Genomic DNA, 19,407 nt, shown 5'->3' with positions numbered 1-19,407 from the left:
GTATTGAATCAGGGAAATTGAAAGTCACTGTAGTGTTGAGGCCAGACATCATTGTTCTTCATTCAGCCTTACATTCATGTCCACCTCATTCCCGGGGCGGCTCCTGTTGAAACCATGAGATTGTGGAAGTCGCTCTCAGCCTTTGGTTTCCAGGAGTTTCCAGGGTGAGTTTTGTTTCACATAGAGGTTTATTTCAACATTTCCTGATCGATCATCCTCTGTAACATTTGAAACGACGTCCTCGTGCAGCCCTGCGACACACAACTACCCCCAAAGGGACACCCCTGGAGAGATAGGACCTGTCCCCCCACGGAGTCAGGGCACGGAGACATGTCCCTGTCACTGTGAGTCTGCAATGCCTGTGACGCCTGGGGTCCAGGCGAAACCCGTTGAGCCACCACTGTAGAGGACGCAGCGACAGCAGGCCCAAAGGTACAATGCGAGTGACAGATGTGTGCTTCCCTAACAACTGCAGGAAGGTGACGTAGGGGAACCGCCTGCCCAGCGTGAACTGACCGACCAACTGGAGGATGTCGTCTACTCTGCGAACCGATGGACGAGCCGCCATGGAAGTCGAGTCTAAAATCATCGAGACGGGGACAGACAACTCTTCTCCAAGTTGACCTTGAGGCCCAACTGGGACACATGAGCCAGAAGGCGACCGGTCTCCCGAATCGCGACTGCACGAGAGGGGGCGCAGATGAGCCAATCGTCGAGATACGGCAGAATCTTCATTCCAGCGGCCTGCAGAGGAGAGAGGGCCGCCTTCACGCACCGAGTGAAAACCCTTGGGGAAAGCGAAAGGCCAAACGGAAGCACCCGGAACTGCCAATGGCGACCCCGATAGGCAAACCTGAGAAAGCACCTGTGCTCGACCGCAATGGGCACATGGAAGTACGCATCGGAGAGGTCTATTGACGTGAACCAGTCCCCCCTCGCAATAGCCTGCAGAACCTCTGCCGTGGTCAGCATGTGAAAAGGCAGGACCTTCAGAAACCGATTGAGCCCCCTCAGATCCAAAATGGGACGGAAGCCGCCTGTTTTCTTTGGCACGAGGAAGTATGTTGAATAGTATCCCCTGGGTTGCAGCAGAGGATCTACTGCCTCGATTGCCCCCTTGGCCAGGAGGGCGGAAAGCTCCTGGTCCAGGGCTTGAGCCTTCACCGGGTCGCTGATCATAGTCATCCTGACCCGGCGGGCAAATTGTGGCCGGCGTCGGAACTGTAGTCTGTAGCCATGGGTCAAAGTGGCAACCACCCATGGGTCTACAGCATGAGCAGCCCAGTAACTGAGCTGCTGATGGGAAAAGTGTCCGACGGCCGGCCTGTTGGCTTCACTGTCTAGCCCCACGGCCCCTAGGGGCCCCGGGGGGGCGGCGGCCAGAACCCGACACTCGGGCCTGCCCTCCTGAGCGGCAGACCGTGCCACGAAAGTCCCCACTGGTCCTCCGTGAAACATCACGAGGAGAAAAACCACCAGCCCGGGACCGAGGCTGCGAGCGGTCAGCGGGTTCAGTAACAAGGCGCCTCGGCCGCCGAGGAGGGGGGGGCTGCATAACCCGGCTGAGACCTGAAAGCTGCTGTCTCGTCTGTCGCGCTTGAACGGTCCGTTCCAATGCCTCCAGGGCAGCCGAACCAAACATCTCTCCCGGTTCCACAGGAACACTGCGTAGGGTCCTACGGCATGTCTCAGTCAGCGTAGACTGAGCCAGCCAAACCTGCCGACGAGCCTGAACGAGGAAAGACATTACACGGCCCAGCTCCCTGGTCATCAGAGCAAACGCCTGCAGTGCCGCATCACTAAACCCGGTAGCAACCGCCACACCCCCCTCATCCTGCAAGGATGCAGAGAGGGCAAACATGAGGTGCGCCAGCGAGTTACCAAGACGACCAGCCCGTGCCCCAGCACTGTAGGCCCTACAGAGGAGGTCATCAGTAGCGCGACATTGTACCCGTGGGCAACGAACATCACGACGCAGAGCCTCATCCGGTGACACGATGAGTGAAGCTATGGCAGGTTGGCATGCGCTCCAAGCCTGCCTTTGCCGCCTCATGCATAGCAGCCAACACCCGACCATCCGCGGAGAGGTGCGAAAAGGCTCCTGGGTCGCTCCAACATGCATTTAACTCCCTCAGATATTCCGACAATTGTGGGACAATAAAAGGGGCAGGAGCCTGTACGCGCCTGAAGAAGGCGCTCCCAGGAGCAGATTCTCCCGGCTGCGGAATATCCACCCGTAGCCGCCTCAAAGCCATGCACAAGACCTCCTGCATGGAGCTGTCTGCCGCCTCACTAGCTATACTCTGAGTCGAAGAGCGCCATCCAGCCACAGACAATGGAGCCTCTCCGTCATCCCTAAAGTGAGAGGCTGAGGCCGCCAGAGACAAAACATCTTCAGAGAGACCGACATCCTCCACCTCCTCAACAACCTCTAACTCCCTATTCAAAGCAGGCATGGGCGGGGAAGAGAACCCAGCCCCAGCCAAGGGAGGATCCAAGCGATGTGACTGAAACAGGGACTTCATCACCGCTAACTCTGCAGACAACTGCTCAAACCTCATGGAAAGGCCTTCATCAGACCTCAACTGCTTCGACTCAGGCGCAGGCCCAATGGCTGTGGACTCACTCCGGCGTTTCGAACGTGCAGGGAGAGCCACCTGCCCAGAAGGAGGAAGGTCAGCACCATCTTGAGTGCGCAACTGCGCCAACCTAGCCAGCCTCACGGCCCGGGACATGTAAGTTCATGCAAGGATGATCCGACAGCGCCTCCCGAAGGTGGTCATGTCCAAGGCAGGCAGGGCACAGGTCATGACAATCATCTGCCTGAAGCGCCGTCCCACAAGCCACACAGCAATGTGAGCCATCCATCCTCGCAACCGTCTGCACCACACACGAGAGTGGGACGAGACGCCAAGCTCCAAGCTAAAATTGGGAGAGGGCGAACGCTACCGTCACCAATTATAGCGAAAAACCAACCGGAAAAACACCGGTAGCAACGCAAACTACAGGCGTAAAACAGGCTAAAATTGGGAGAGGGGGCGCGAACGCTACCGTCACCAATTATAGCGGAAAAAAACAACCGGAAAAACACCGGTAGCCACGCAGACTGTAGGCGCAAAACAGGCTAAAATTGGGAGAGGGGGCGCGAACGCAACCGTCACCAATTATAGCGAAGTAAAAAGAAAAAACTGCTAACTCAGGCTGCAAACCGGACTATCGGCAGAAAAACAGGCTAAAATTGGGAGAGGGGGCGTGAACGCTACCGTCACCAATTACAGCGAAACAGTAAACGAAAAAAACAATCCGGACTATACACAGAAAAAACAGGCTAAAATTGGGAGAGGGGGCGCGAACGCTACCGTCACCAATGATAGCAAAACAACAAACAAACAAAAAACTAACACCGTTAGCCAACTCCACACTCCGGGAGCACAAAAGAACAACGACGGTGTGTACCAACACCAAACGCCGTGAGCTGGGAGAGGAGGCGCGAACGCTATCGTCACCAACAACACTCAAATATACCTACAGAAAATAGCGAAGATCCAACTGTCGCAGCCCAAGGAGGACGGTCCACCGCTACTCCAGCCAGATTCGACGACAGGGCATCCAGCGACAGCGAAAAACTCCAAAAACGAACGGCTAAAGCCACGTTGTTCGTACCACACGCGAGAAGAAAAAAGGAACAGAGGCTCGGATGACGGGGGGATTTATTACCTCCGGGGCGTCATCCAGGGTCACAGGTGTGACTCATTTGGTATTAATTACTCGAACTACGCATGCGCGAAGGGAACATTCAGTGCTTACAGCACCGCCTCTGGCGGTCAGGAGGGATGAAATAGAACCCGTGACATTTGTGGCTCTGGAACGTGCAGTGTTTGGAACAAGCTCCTGGACTAAAGCTGGGCTGACACTGTGACATTTTGGGGCGATTTTGAACAACAACATGTACAGTGTACTTGAGTAACTGTTTGAAGTAATTGTACTTTTGCAAGTAGTTTTTTCATACAGTATGTTTTACTTCTGTTATATACGTGCATATATAATGATAATAAAGAGGTGAGAGACCGGAGCTACTTCGAGCATGGTGGATTAGCTTCTTTGCATTACAACACTGAACTGTCAAAAGGTAATACATAACAACTGCTATTTGAGTAATATTACAATGAGGTATTTGTACTCTTACTAGAGTAAAAACAAAAGTAACACATGCCACTGTGAGTACATCTTTAAGTAACAAATTTTAATTTTGACAAGTAAACAATAAACAAGTGCCGCGCTGTTTCAGGGATTTAGCTGTTGAGCGCCAACAATCCAGACCGTTTTTCATGATATTTGTAGCACCACAGCGTATTCTATGTTGCAGCTATGGGCACACGATATGGCTCGTTTGAAAGACGAGACTCTAAGCTCTCCGTAGGTGAAAACTGTTTAATTCCACGTGCCTCGGTTCCTGAGAAATCTAAGCTAAACAGAGGCGAGTTTGGATCAAAATCACAGATTGGGAGATAATGCGTGTTTTATGAAAGACTCCTGTCTGGATACCTCCTCTCTCCTCCTTTATCCTCTGGCACTAACGTTATGGGAGGAGGCAAATGCCTTTATATACTCACTTCAAGTCCATTTTCAAGGACAACATTGTTGACATGTTTTGAAACAGCGCGTCTTATTGATCGCTTTTGCGAATGATCGCGTGTGCATTTGCCGATGTTCCGCGGGTCGGGGAACACCGGGCCCTCCGAACGCCGGAGGGCCCGGTGTTCCCCGGTTGCAGGTCTCGCTCATTGACATGTTATTGCTGTGCGTCTTCATGTTCCAGCCCTAGTCTTGAGTGCGCCTGGAAATCACTTGGTTTTAGTATTTTAACGTTAACTTATCCTTCTGGTTGTAGAGCTTTTAAAGAACTCTGGTGGCGGCTATTTTCCCTGTTTTGGAGCAGTCTAAAGGTGGGACAAGCGTTTTAATATTTTGTTTACATTCAGTGTATTTTGGTTTTAACGTTTGTTTCCATTTTAATTGCAGATTTTAGCCTGCTACTGTTTAGTTTAGAGTTCGTTTTTGAGTTTATTTTTGTATTTTGTAGCTTTTAGAAACCCTTTTAGCTCTGCACTGGTTATCGAAAGCAGTCCCTGGGTCTTTTAGTCTTTAGATTTAAGTTGGATGTGCCTGGGTGGGGGATTTGGCCCGTCTTCCTGTTTTGCACTGGGGATTTTTGTTATTGTTATTTATTTTTGTTATTTAGTGTGTGTTTGTGTGGCACTTTCCGTTTATCTGTGTTTTTCAGATTTCCTTTGGTTCTGGCCCAGGGGCCGCAAAGTTTTATTTGTGATCATACTTTTTAATATTGGCCATTTTAATTTAAATTTTCATCTTGTCAATGAATCCTGAACATTTATTCCGGGTCGTTTATATAAACTTTTTATCACATATTTTAAAAGCACTGTCTCTGTCCATTATTACAACACTTATCTGCGTGTTCTTTGGTTTTATTCTTGTGTTAGACATTTGTAGATCTTGCATTGTAATAGCCGACAACATTTTGTACAACCTCAGAAATAGGACGTGTCACAGTTCAGACAAGAAAAGTCAATTTAGCCAAACGCACCCCATTTAAACAGCCGGGCACTCAGATTGAAGACTTTAACAGGATGTTTCTCAGGCGTCCATGGACCGACTGTAGAAACTCTGAGAAATGTTCAAATCTCAACTGTTTTGATCTGTCCAAGGGAAGCCGCTCTGCTTTGTCAAATGTGCTCCAGAGAAGTGTCGTTTTTACAGCTGAAACCACCACTTAAAACCATTGAGGACTAACTTAAGAAAAATGCATTCAGTTAAAGTGGAGGTTAAGAGGTTAAATGTTTCGTGTGGATTATGCAGAATAAGATAAGACTATGCCAGGTCTGCAGTTAAAAGTGACTTTCTGTATTAGAGGTCGACATTTGGGGATTTTACAATATCGGCCATTGGCCAATTTAGCGCCAAAAAAAGCCAATATCTTCGGGATCGAAAGTGATAGAGACTTTTTTGCAGGAGCGAAGTCAGAGCTTTAAAACGAGTCCTCCCACAACTCCCTCGGCCTCAGGGGAACAGGGAAACATTGTGATGAAAGTTGGTTAGCTGCAAGTTTGTGAAATACAAGTTTCACTAAACCTCAGTCATTGATTTTGAAGCTCAGAACCTGGAGAATTCAATCACTGAGTTAGTTTTAACCTCCACACAATCACCTAAAGTAATAAAATAAAATCAGTATTTATGTTTTTACAGGATTATAGACCAGACATGTGGATATATCAGCATCGGCCAATAAAAATCCCAAAAATCTGCATTGACGTTAGAGAAAGCCATATCAATCGACCTCGACTCTGTCAGCGTTGCATTGACAAAAAAAATTGGACACCTGGGATGGAGCCGCCAAGCCCACAGTAAAACTGTGGAACCTTTTGTGCTTTGCAGCAAGAGAAAAAGTTGTCTGTGTGTTTAGGCCCTGCTGTTTCGTGTAAAATAGGCTCTTATTTCTTGATAACATTACGAGTTAGGGAGCGGGTTTGGCTGCTGTTTCAAATCCATGTAGACACGGGACAAAGGGCTAAAACTGGGACTATCCCGGGTCAATACGGACGTCTGGTACTCCTATATCTGAGCCAAGCTTGTCCATTATTTAGGTCTGGATTCTCAGTCCCTATATGTTTAATTTATGTGGTTTCTCCATTGTTTACTTGTTTTAAAGAGGATGTTCAGTGGTCACTGGACTTTTCACAAACCAGATTCAGTTTGTTTGACATTTGCTGTGTAAGAAATGTACGATTTTCAACCATTTCAGGTCTGATGGTGTGGAAGAAACCTCTTTAGAGTATGGAGAAACGGTGGATTTAGTGTGATACAGGCCTTTAAGGTGAGACTGTCTGATTTGTTCCTTGTTTGTGATTGTCAAACAAATCTGTCCTCAGTGTTTTGTAACTTGTTTTTGTCCAAATGTGCTTAGTGTTCAAAGGATTTTGAACTACAAATATAAATGACATTATTACCTTTTTTCAAAACTGTTTCTGCAATAAATGCTTTTCCGATGTGATAAAGGATGAGTTCTTTTACTTCACGCCAAGATGGTCTCGTGTTTAAAGGACTGTTTTCTGCATACTGAGATATGTTCTTACCTGAGCTTAGACGAGCTGATGAGTACCTGTCTGGTCTTTACTCGTGCCCTCAGTCATTCAAAAAGACCGAAGATGTTGTTAGCATTTAGCCTCTCCTCCTCCTCCTCCTCCTCCTCCTCTATGGGGCCAAACGGGGGTGAAGTTAGAAGTGACCAAGAACATGTCGATTTTCGATGCGGATTAAAGGGGTGCTATATTTTTAGGCGCAGTAATACCTTAGGAGCACTTCGATGTCCGCTCAGTAATGTCGAAGTGCTCCTATGGTGTTGCTACGCCTCACAATATAGTACCCCTTTTTATCCGCTTAGAAAATCAACAATTTGTGTGAGGAAAACGTGGAAGAGCTTGGTGGCTTCTAACTTCACTCCCGTTTGGCCCCATAGAGGCGAGGAGGAGGAGAGGCTTTTGCTTCTTGCTCTGTTTACGTGACTGAACTGGCACGCGTAAACACCAGACAGTTACAATAATGCTCCAGCGACGTCTGACCAGGATCCCCATTCAGACCTGGGTGGACGGGCCATTTTGTCACAGGGCAAAAATGTAAAAGGAATACATTTCTCCAGCGCTGAGGGTCAGTTCCAGCTCGTGTGAGTTGTGTAGTCCCTGTGTCTTTTATTTTATCTAGTTAGTTTTATTGTTTTATCTACTGTTTTTATATATGATAATGTTTTATCTTTTTTTTAAATTTACATTTGTTTTTTACGTACTATTTATTGTTTCACGCAGGCTTTAGTGTATTCTCTTTTGTTTTGTTTTTTATTTTTAATCTGATAATTAGTCTTGCATCTGTTTATTGTTTTCATGATCTTATGTGCAGCACTTTGGAAATGTTTGTTGTTTAAATGTGCTTTAAAAATGTTATTATTCATTGACCTTTATTTAACCAGAATAATCCCACTGAGATTAAGAATCTCTTTTTCAGGGGAGTCCTGGCCCCAGAGGGGAATCTATTTTACATGTTTTTAGTGGTAGGGGAAACCGGAGTACCCGGAGGAAACCTACGCAGACACGGGGAGAACATGCAAACTCCACACAGAAAGGCCCCGTCCAGGTGGGAATCGAAACCAGGACCTTCTAGCTGTGAGGCGTGAGCGCTAACCACTGCGCTACCGTGCCACCCTAAAAATAAAGTGTCTTCGATTGGATTTTCAATAATCCTGATTGGCGTTCCACGCTGAGCGCAGATATGAGCGCCCAATGACCCCACATGAGGGGCGTGTGGTGTCTCTACAGACTGTAGTGAAGACCTGTGTCCTCACGTCAGTCCTGTGACCTCACTCTACAGACTGCAGTGAAGACCTTTGTCCTCACGTCAGTCCTGTGACCTCACTCTACAGACTGCAGTGAAGACCTTTGTCCTCACGTCAGTCCTGTGACCTCACTCTACAGACTGTAGTGAAGACCTGTGTCCTCACGTCAGTCCTGTGACCTCACTCTACAGACTGCAGTGAAGACCTGTGTCCCCACGTCAGTCCTGTGACCTCACGTCAGTCCTGTGACCTCACTCTACAGACTGCAGTGAAGACCTGTGTCCCCACGTCAGTCCTGTGACCTCATGTCAGTCCTGTGACCTCACTCTACAGACTGCAGTGAAGACCTTTGTCCTCACGTCAGTCCTGTGACCTCACTCTACAGACTGCAGTGAAGACCTTTGTCCTCACGTCAGTCCTGTGACCTCACTCTACAGACTGCAGTGAAGACCTTTGTCCTCACGTCAGTCCTGTGACCTCACTCTACAGACTGTAGTGAAGACCTGTGTCCTCACGTCAGTCCTGTGACCTCACTCTACAGACTGCAGTGAAGACCTGTGTCCCCACGTCAGTCCTGTGACCTCACGTCAGTCCTGTGACCTCACTCTACAGACTGCAGTGAAGACCTGTGTCCCCACGTCAGTCCTGTGACCTCATGTCAGTCCTGTGTCCCCACGTCAGTGGAGCACGGCTTGTGTCAGCGCTTCTGTTAGCGCTGCTGTTATCTGTGGCTTTAGAAGCGCCTACAGACGGCGTCCCACACTGAGCGCAGATATGAGCACACAGTGCGTTTCTTCTGAGGCATCTCCAGTTGGAAGCGGATGGATTTTAGGATGTTGGCGCTGTAGCTGCTCTGCGACAGAGCTATATGAGCCACATATTTGCTGTTTACTTCTCTGCACAGGTCTCTGTAAACAGCGTCTGCTATGTCCTGGTAGCTGCGCTGGCAGGGTTTCACCAGGATGTTCCAGTCACAGAGCTGCTGTTTCAGCTGCTGCTGTAGCTTCTGTGACAGAGCCAGCATTTCAAGACTGTTAGGGCGCCTGGTTCTGAAGATCCTACAGAGCACTTCACAGATGACAGCGGTGCAGTCATTGTCGCTCCACAGACTGGACGACCCCTGGCTTGCAGGGAACTGTGGGGAAGTCTGCGTCGGGGCAGAGTGGACTGGGGAAGTCTGCCCTGGGTGCTGAGTGGATGTGGGCGCTTGTGGGACACACTTTGGAGCGTGGAGCTGTGTATCTGGGAACACAAGCTCGTCAGGCTGAAGCTGTAGCACCAGCCGCTCATTGGGCTGATGCTTTATCACCAGCCGCTCGTTTGACTGATGCTGTACCACCAGCTGCTCTTCAGGCTGAAGTTTTAGCACCAGCCGCTCCTTGGGCTGAAGCTGTAGCACCAGTCGCTCGTCGGGCTGAGGTTGTACCACCAGCCGCTCATGGGTGGAGGGGAGCATGAGCCTCTGTGAGCTCTGACTGGGTTGGGACAATTTGACGACTAGTCGGCGTATTCTGCCCAGGACTCTCTGCACTGGGTCTTTGAGGACGGGCAGTCGAGTTTGATAATGAATCCAGTGAGTCATTGAGTTCATGAAGATCTTGACCTTGGTTCGGACCTCTTTCCTGAACGTTGGCATGAGTTTTGCAGGCGCCATGCTGTCGGAGATGGCATCAGTCAGCTCCCAGCTCATCTCTGTGTGCTGGTTGACTGCAATGGTCTTGGACAGAGTTACATACACGTCTCCTTCTTCTTCTTCTTGAATTAGCTGCTGTAGAAGCGGAGTGGCCTGCTCCATCACCTCCTCCATGGAGACATTAGGTTTGGCATTAGCGCTGCAGCACAGTGGGGTCAATAACCTCCTCAGTGTGCCTTTGGCAAAAGACATGGCGAAGAAAGCTTTGACCTTGTGTGCAACTGATGTCAGATAATTGGTCCTCTGGGAGAAGCTGACGTTGCTCTGCTCCGTGCTGTGGAGAGAGTCTCCGGACACTGCCTTTTGGAGGCTTATTTCCTCCATGAGGTGGGGGACGATGGCGGAAGCTGTGTCCAGGCTGTGTTTGCTCAGACTGGCCCTGTCGTCTGTGCTCAGTTCCACAGCCTCATTGAACAGCATATCTCTCACCACTGTAGTTGCCTCTATCACAATGGGGCTGGAGGATCTGCCAGGGAGAGGCTGGTCTTGGTTCTCTGCCTGTGAAGACTCGTCTTCAGGTGAGGCCTGGCCACGACAGCACGTTGTCACTTTCTCCTGGATGGCGCGCAGCATAGCTCTGACGTAGCACATCAGGGCCTTCATTTTCTCCTTAGGAGGCCTGTAGTCGCTGTTTTCAGGCAGTTCGAGGTGCTTTCCCTTAATTCGGCTGCAGCACAGGACAGCGTTTATTTGGCTTGTCGCTTCTGTGCACAAAAGATTCAGTAGATTTTTCGTGGATTGGTTAGAGGAACCCACAACAGCATTAAAGCTCTCTCTGAGACCTCTGAGCAAGCCTCTGTTCACTGCCTTCTCCGACACCTGCAGAGAGCGCTGTGTCACTCTCGCCTCCACCACCGTGGTCCTTAAGGCTTCCAGGAGAAGGTTAGCAAGAGACTCAATGACCTCTGAAAACGTCTCCCTCAGATGGATCCTGGAGTCAGGCTCTTTAAAGTTTAAAGAGCTCAGTTTGCCCCAGAACGACAGAATCAGCGGCTGAAGCCTTTCTGTGGAGATCTTTGGCACGACTTCGTCCAGAGGAGAGTCATCTGCTGCGTCCTCCTCTGTTTCTGCTTCATTTTGCATCATCTGATCCATCACAGACTCGTTGAATGTTTGGGCATTTAAAACTGCCTCGTCTTCTTCAGCTAGAGACATGAGCTGCAGAGTTGTGTGAGGAAATGGGGTGGCGATCCGCTCAGCCACGGGCTTCAAATCGCTCTTGAGTAGTTCAGGACCGGGTGGAGATATTGTTTGGGTTGGAAACGTAAAGGTCACAGATTTCTTCGATGTGTTAGATTGAGAGCTCGACGACTTTGAGAGAATAGATTTTGGGGAGTCAGTCGATGTCCTGGCCACAGAGGGACCTTGGACAGGACTCGGGCTGCTCATGGCGCTATTTTCTGTGAAATCTTCCAAAGCGCGGGTAAAACAGGGCCCTGTGTTGATGATGAACTGTTATTCTGTTTAGATTTAGCCGTCGCTGTGTGAAAATCTGTCGCAAAGACAGTGTCGCACTGTCTGTCAGCAGAGTGACACCCGTCTTATGCAAATGACATCTGCCCTGTTTCTATAGCGATGGAATACATCAGTCACATGACTAACTTTTGGAAGTCATATGACCATATATGGGTAATTCTTTAAAATGCCCATATATGGTCATATTTTAAGCCCTTTTCTCCCCATTACTATAACAAATGCTGAAGAGGCTGCATTCAAGTGACGTCACAACATTTAATGCAGTCACTATAGCAACCGTCAAACTTCAGATTTTTGTCTTAGTTTTTGGCTAATGGCTGATGAGGAAAAACATTTGACAATTTTCGTTTTGGAGAAAAAAACTCTTACAAAAATGCTGGACCTACTGCTATAAAAGTAATATTCACCAATATCTGTACATCCGGGTCAGCGGAGATAAATGCTAATGGTGCAGCAGCTACGCTAACCCCGGATGTAGTGACAGTATTAAAGGAATAGGCCACCGTTTTTACATACTGAGATATGTTCTTACCTTAGCTTTGACGAGTTCTTTAGGACGAAATCCGCGCAGTAATCTTCACTTTACTGTGCGGATGCCAAATTACTCCTGGTATTATTACGCCTTACAATATAGTTCCCCCTTTTATCCGCTTAGAAAATCCACATTGTTTAATTTTGTGTAATTATACTTTGTAGTGAAACACTTCATGTAACCATATTTAAATAGGGAAAACGTGGAAGAGCTTGGTAGCTTCTATCTTGACCTGTTTTGGAGATATAGTGGAGAGAGGGAGAGGCTAAATGCTAACGCCGTCTGCATTTACGAGATTGAAGGCACGGGTGAAGACCAGACAGGTCCTAAAGAACTCGTCAAAGCTAAGGTAAGAACATATCTCAGTATGTAAAAACGGTGGCCTATTCCTTTTAAGCTGACTCTGTCCTTTTCAATTATGCCGTACATGATGTTGAATGAGCCTTCAACAAGAGGGCCTGAAAACAGAGACAGGAGAGCCTTTGGATAGAATGGGATTCCACCAGGCCACATCAATCCGAATGGTTTCCTCCTCAAAATGTTGGGCCTTCTGTAATAAATCCGGATCAATCCGGTATGCCTGCACCTCTTCCACTAGCTCACCAATTCTAACTGGCTCCAACCATTGGGCAAAGGCCTGGGCTAAGGCAATGAATGCATCCAGGATGGAGTCTTGGGAAATGAGTGATGGTGCTAGTGCAGATAATGACGTCATTACTTTGTTGTTGAGGGGCAGGTTTTTGAGAAGAAACGCTGCCTTGATGCAGCCCGCTCTAAGAGATGTGTAGATTTGACGAACCCAAGGTTTTTTATCTATCATTGCCTAATTTAAGGCGTACAGGCAGAATCTCCCCACACACAGCTTTTTATCTGGGTAGTGCAGAGCTCTGTCTGTAATATCCACTCTCAGCAAGTCCTTAGCAGCCACAGGAATGGAGGATAGCTTCAAGAACTTAGAGAGAAGCTCCCTGACAAGCACCACCATCTCTGCATGAAGAGCATGCATGAGTGGCTTCTCATGCTGCAGCCTTTTAATGACGCCCTGGAATGTTGGCAGCACTCCTGAAAATACACCAGAACACAAACAAGCCAATAATTATTATTCATTACTGTTGCATCCTCATGTATTAGTGTATTTTGCCTCTTAATCATTATGTGAACACATTTTGTTATATTGATGCATTTACAAAGAGGCAAAATGCACAAATTATGGGCTGGGAATGTACAAAATCAGATTCAAATACATTTTATAGACTGCACCTATTTACATTATATTTAAATGCAACTATTTAGATGCTGTACCTCGGTATGGGTCAAGCAAAGTAGTGAGCTTTTCATGTTCCCAAAAGTGAACAGATTTAAATTGATCCGCTAGTGCTCACACTAGCGGATCTGCTAATATCCTGCTGTAGAACGTTGATTCTGGCCCTCTCCTCTGATGTCACGTGGTGCTTTCTCAGGATATGGTTAAGAAGTCCTCTGCAAATAAAAAAAAAACATGTGTTTTTTAATTATTTTTTTTACATTTTAAACCTGAACCAAATAAACACAGTGCATACAATAATCTAATCTAAAATATTGCCCCATTCTGAACAACAAATGTAGCATGGTTATAATAGAGGTTTAGTTTAGTTCAGTTTATTATTAGGATCGCCATTAGCTGTGCTTTACAGCCAGCTAGTCTTCCTGGGGTCCTGGCTAAATGTCAGTACAACAGACAACAAGTACAATGTGAACTTGACATCATTCTGCATCCTCAAAGATATTCAACACCAATATACAGTGCCTCTCGAAAGTATTCATACACCTTGAACTTTTGCACATTTTGTCATGTTTACAACCCTAAACATAAAGATTTTATTTTGATTTTTTTACTGAACGTTCACACACAAGTAACCGACAACTGTGAAGTGAAAGTGAAATGATACATGATTCTGTTATTTTTCAAAAAATAGAAAACCGAAAAGAGGGGCGTTGTTGAACCATTCCATTGTAGATTTATCTTTGTGTTTAGGGTCATTGTCCAGCTGGAAGGTGAATCTCCGCCCCAGCCTCAGTTCTCTTGTGACTCCAGCAGGCTTTCCTCCAAAATTCCCTGTATTTGGCTCCATCCATCTTCCCAACTATTCTTACAATCTTCCCTGTCCCCGCTGAGGAAAACTTCAAACAGGATTTCTTATGGCCTTCTTTAATAATGGCTTTCTTCTTTCCACTCGTTCATGAAGGCCAGATTTGTGTAGAGTAAGACTATTTTTTTTATAGTTGTCCCATGTACAGATTCCCCCAGCTCAGTGGCAGGACTTCACAGCTCCTCCAGAGTTATCTTGGGGCACTTGGTTGTATTTCTTACCAGTGTTCTCCTTGTTTGGTCTTAGTTAGTTAGTTAGTTTAGGTGGACGACCATGTCTTGGTAAGTTGGCAGTGGTGCTTTACTCTTTCCATTTCTGAATGATGGATTGAACAGTTGCTCTGTGAGATGTTTAAATCTTGGGAAATCTTTGTGTAACTTAACGCTGCTTTAAACTTCTCCACAGCTTCATCCCTGACCTCTCTGGTGCTCCGTGACCTTCATGATGTTCAATCAATCAATCAAATTTTATTTGTATAGCGCCCAACAACAACCAGAAGGTGCCCAGAGCGCTTTCCAGGATAAAAACAAGAATCATAGTAGACAACAATAAATACAAAAACACATAAAAACAGCAGTCGAGTCGGTGGCTATGTATCAAAGGCTTTCCTGAAAAAATGTGTCTTCAACTGTGATTTAAAAACACTCAGCTCTGTGATGTTTCGAAGCTGGACCGGAAGTGCGTTCCACAGCTTTGGGCCTTGCGTGGCAAATGACCGGCCTCCAAACTTTTTGTATTTGAACTTGGGAGTGACCAGGGAGGTGTGTTCAGAGGAGCGCAGAGTTCTGGCTGGTTCGTAGACCGTTACTAATTCGGCAAGGTAGGCCGGGGCCAGACCATTGATGGCCTTGAAAACAAACGTCAGGACCTTAAAGTCCACCCTAAACGCCACCGGGAGCCAGTGGAGAGAGCGGAGGACTGGGCTGATGTGTGAGCGTCTGGAGGTGTTGGAGAGGAGACGAGCTGCTGCGTTTTGTACCAGTTGAAGCTGATTGAGGAGTGATTGGTTCAGTCCAGTGTAGAGGGCGTTACAGTCGTCTATCCTCGAGCTGATGAAGGCATGGATGGCCTTTTCCAGGTCAGCTCGGGACAAGAAAGACTTGATCTTACTCAGTAGCCTTAGCTGGTAAAAGCCTGCTTTCACAACTGCACCTATCTGTTTATCAAAGATCATGCCACTGTCAAAAATAACACCCAGTTTACGTATGGCGGGGGCAAACTGAGGTGTAGGAGGACCAAAACTGGGGGAACTGTGAGGTGAGTCCGGGGTGAACAGGATGTACTCAGTCTTTCCTTCATTCAGGTGAAGGAAATTCTGGGAGAGCCATTGTTTGATGGTGTGAAGGCAGTTGTAGAGAGGGTCCAATGCAGCGCTGTTGCTCAGAGTCACAGGTAGGTAGATCTGGAGGTCGTCTGCATAGAAATGAAAGTGGACGTTGTGTTTAGAGATAAGTTGACCAAGTGGCAGCATGTACAGTGAAAACAGAATAGGGAAAAGAATGGATCCTTGGGGCACACCGGATGACAGAGGAGCAGCTGAGGAGGAACAGTCATTGAGCATTACGGAAAAAGTTCTGTTTGTGAGATATGATGAAAACCATCTGAGAGCCATGCCCTGCAGACCGACAGTGTGTTGAAGTCGGGAGATGAGGATGTTATGATCCATGGTGTCAAATGCAGCGGTCAGGTCCAGTAGCACCAAAACCACAGAGCTTTTACTGTCCAGGGCTCCCAGGATGTCATTGTGGACCCTCAGTAATGCTGATTCAGTGCTATGCCTAGACCTGAAGCCGGACTGGAACTTATCAGCTATTGCGTGCAGTTGGAGGTGAGACTGAAGCTGGGAGACAACAAGCTTCTCCATCAGCTTAGACAGGAACGGCAGATGAGATATTGGGGCGGAAGTTGGACAGTGTGGAGGGATCAAGGTTGGGCTTCTTGAGCAGCGGTCTGACAATGGCATGTTTGAGAGCAGTGGGAACAGTGCCCAAACTGAGACAACTGTTTATAAAGGAGACAAGGCAGGGACCCACGATGTCAATAGCCTCCTTCATAATTTTGGTAGGAACAGTGTCTAGAGGGCAGGTGGTGGCCTTCAACTCATGGACCGCTTTTTTGAGGTCCACAAGGGTAACTGCCTCAAAGTTCACCAGCATGTTGTTTAGTGACCAATACACTTCGACCATAGCTCTGAGGCCCTCACAGAACAGCTATGATTATACTGAGAGTAGATCACACACAGGTGGCAGACGGTGTTGCCGTAATAATATTTTTTGCCCAACTTATCATGATGCACATCTGTACAGATTTTTAGGATTCTACGACCAACTTCATTTTTGCCCGCGCAATGTAAAAAAAAAACTGAGGTGAAATTAAAAATTTGGAAATAGTCAAAAGTTTTGTTGGATCGGGTTTGAATTTTGGGCCAAAATCTGGGACTTTTCGTCATTGTTCACTGGGTGAAAATTGTGACGGTGAGAAAGAAAGAAAGAAAGAAAGAAAGAAAGAAAGAAAGAAAGAAAGAAAGAAAGAAAGAAAGAAAGAAAGAAAGAAAGAAAGAAAGAAAGAAAGAAAGAAAGAAAGAAAGAAAGAAAGAAAGAAAGAAAGAAAGAAAGAAAGAAAGAAAGAAAGAAAGAAAGAAAGAAAGAAAGAAAATTCCCACACGAAAACAGTGTTTCCGCTTACGCGGGTACCATAAACTATATATTGGAGGTCCCGGTCGCCCATTGACCTTTATGGCTCTGTACAATTACAATGTTGATTTTTCCATTATATATGTATGTGCACGGTATGTGCACGGGACGTGCACGACAAGAACAGGGCATTAGTGAGTGTTTGAGAGGAGTTTTGTGTGCGCCACACGCTCTTTGGGTGAGTGCGCTCCGCTTCGCTCTGCGCACTGTCCAATTACAATGCTTTTTTTCTGACACATGTGCACGTGCACGGAACATGCACGACGAGAGGAGTGCGTTAGTGCATGTTCGATCAGAGGCGAGCACTTTGCGCTCGTTTTGTGCGCTCTGCGCACTTTGGGGGACTCTATACGATTACAAGAGGCCTTCGCCAGCCCTGATGGCGCTCGGGCCTAAATAGTGGGTCCTGAATACCTCCTGAGCTGTATACAATGTACCTGTAAAAAACACACATCTAAAATAATAATGATAGAAAAAAAAAATGCTTTCAGGGAAAGACAATAATGACCTTAAACGTGGTTCAGTGAAGCACTCGCTGGTTTGGTTCCAGCCTGAACCGCAGCTCTATATAAAGACTGTTTACATGCTTTCAGCTGAAGTCCTAAACCCAAAAGAGCCATCATTCAAAATGGTGACCCGAAACAACTTTACGGAAAAACCTCAGAGACCAATTCTGCAGAGTTCTGTTAAGTGAAGCCAGTCTGTTGTAATGTGGGTGGATTCAGCTGGAAACCTGATGGACAACAAATGCTGATCTTCAGCTACGTATTGCCCCTGGGCTGTATATGGACAATCCGAGATGTTTTACAGCAGTATGCATTGAAATTTCTCCAAGCAGTCTCCAATGTATTGTATCTAATGACATAATACCTGCAGGTCACAGACGGGCCGTGGAGGCAGCAGCGATGCTCGGAGCGTTGCATAACTACATCACAGTCACATGTCCAGCCCCTGGTCTCTCTGACCCTTTTACTACTGTACCACTACGGGGCACACGTGAGCATGAGGAGAGAAGAGTCACCGGCCAGCTCCTCTACATTGTTAACTTTGATAACACATTTTAACAGTTAGCTTTAGTCTTAGTGTTTTCACAAAAATGTTCTTAGTTTTAGTGTGGTAAAACAATTCTTTTAAATTTTAGTCTAGTTTCAATTGACAAATATTCTAGATTTAGTCGACTAATTTTATTTCATTTCCCCAAAGAAAAAAATACAAGCCTTATTTTATTACAGATACATTTTATTTTTAAAAAATACCTCAAAAAGGAACAAACATGTGTTTGCCGTGAGTGGCTCAGCTCTCCTCAGACCTGATCGGGGCTCGGCTCCATGGCGATGTTGACTAAAGGTAGCCTAATATGAGATTTAAATTAGGTCCCCATTCAAATCCATAATCTAAAAGGTCCCAGAGTGTGGCTTTGTGTAGGGTACACAGAAAAAAGTTTTTTTTTGTCGAAACTATTCTAAAAAAAATACTCATAGCATGTTATTGATATTTACCTTATCTTTTAATGTTAACAGACTGATATTTTAATGTCAGATTGAATTGAAATTATAATTTGGTTTAATCCACATCGCTGCTTTAGTCTATTTATAAAGAAACAGAAAACCAACTTAATATTTCGATACTGGCTTTACTCTAGTTTATAGAGTTTAATTTACACTTTACACAAAGCCCACTTGCAATATTTTCTAGTGACGACAGTAACACATTTTTAGGTCGTTTTTATTGGACGACTGACATATATCTGGGGAAATTTTAACGGTCTCATTAACTGAAATAATGACAAAACATTGTAGCCGCTGCTCTTTTACTATTTACTGCAAGGAAAGAAAAGCAAAAATATAAATTTGAAACAGAGAGGAGGTAAGGCATGGGGCGCCAGAGAACAGGGAGGTTAGGGATTGTTTCTGTGTGTGTGTCCTGGAAAAAAGGTCACAGCAGCACAGCGTGTTATTGTAGTGCAGAGAGTTTGGATGGATGTAAAATGGATCATGTTCATGACTAAATTGGCACTTTAGACTCTAGCTATTCACCATGAAGTGTCTTGATTGTCTCTTGATAATAAATATTTTTTCATAATGTGACGCTCTTCTTGCTGGGCCTCTCCACATTGTGTGTAGTGTTGGTCAGTGTACTTTTGGGTATTTGGATTTTCTTCATTGGAACGAAAATAAAAAATGGAAAAACAAGTTGTTTTTCAATTTTGGTTTGCAAATAAAAAAATAAAAAAACAACAACAAAAACAGCCATTTTTCAAGTGAATGGAACGTTGTTTTTAAAGATAAAGCTGATTTTCATTTTTGCATTGTAAATTTAATAAACAAAAAACAAATTAAGCCAAAAACGGAAAACAACCCAGTTTTCAATCCGTGTACCTTTCGATCATTAGTTATTCCGTTTCAAAATAAAATCTGAAAAACTAATTATGTGGTTGTTTTATTGTATTTCCATTTTCTAAATTAAATTGGAAAGGCAAAAAA

This window comes from Gobius niger, assembly GCF_951799975.1.
Source record: "Gobius niger genome assembly, chromosome: 4".
Taxonomy (NCBI): domain Eukaryota; kingdom Metazoa; phylum Chordata; class Actinopteri; order Gobiiformes; family Gobiidae; genus Gobius; species Gobius niger.
This window is presented reverse-complemented; position numbering follows the sequence as displayed.